The 808-nt window shown below is 43.9% G+C and overlaps 1 pseudogene; it reads right to left on the bottom strand.

Moving 5' to 3' along the window:
* Positions 1 to 62: 62 nt before the first annotated feature.
* LOC119587443 overlaps positions 63 to 808 on the bottom strand; it is a 2021-nt pseudogene continuing 1275 nt past the window's right edge.

Raw genomic sequence — 808 nt, 5'->3', positions numbered from 1 at the left:
CAAAATTCATAGTAAAAATTTTTTGTATGGTGTAGCTATATTTTGTATATTGAACTAAGACTTTATAACAGATCTGTGAAAGCAAGTGCCAAAGTTCTATTCACTTTTGGGGGAATACGAAGGGCATTGGAAAATGCTGTAGCCGAATCCAATTCTTGTTGAGATTTAATTTGGGCCCAAAATTTGGGAAAACTAGGTGGACGCGATTCTGTATCTTGAGTAGGCACTCCCCTAACCACTGGAACTCCCCAAGGGTGTGGGATTTCAAAACAACCATGATGATGGGATTGAGTGGATAGGGCCAAGCACCAATACACTCTGCCAAAGTAGGCCATTCTGGGGGAATCATTTGGGTCCTCCATGAAAAAGTAGAATACAAAAGTTTTGATTCATGAGTGCCGGGAGGATTAGAAATCCTGGGGCACAAGGATTCCTGGTGATAGGGATGCACTCTCAAGACTAAACTTTACTCTACTTTCATACCCTTTCTGGGTAAGTTCTTTCTACCGGTGGGAGATGAACCCTCTCACCACTATGCAATGGTTGGTCTAAAAAGTAGAGTTGGTGTATCTCAGGAAAAGTGTTCACACCAACCCCCTAGTGGTGCGAACGACTCAGTGCAGGAAAAATGCATTCACGTCCTCGACTCATTACACTGTATAGAAAAAATTGGTCATACAGTAGTGAAACGGAAGAGCTGGCTGGCCATTTTGCTACCATTGACCTTGCCTCTGCCATTGAGAAAAGTAGCCCAGCCAGGCTGCCTGAAGCCCCGAGAAATATTGGGGGTAGAAATTACCGGACCGGT

This window comes from Penaeus monodon, chromosome 22 (assembly GCF_015228065.2).
Source record: "Penaeus monodon isolate SGIC_2016 chromosome 22, NSTDA_Pmon_1, whole genome shotgun sequence".
Taxonomy (NCBI): domain Eukaryota; kingdom Metazoa; phylum Arthropoda; class Malacostraca; order Decapoda; family Penaeidae; genus Penaeus; species Penaeus monodon.
Note: the sequence above shows the minus strand (reverse complement) of the source record. Positions and strands in the feature narration are given on the sequence as shown.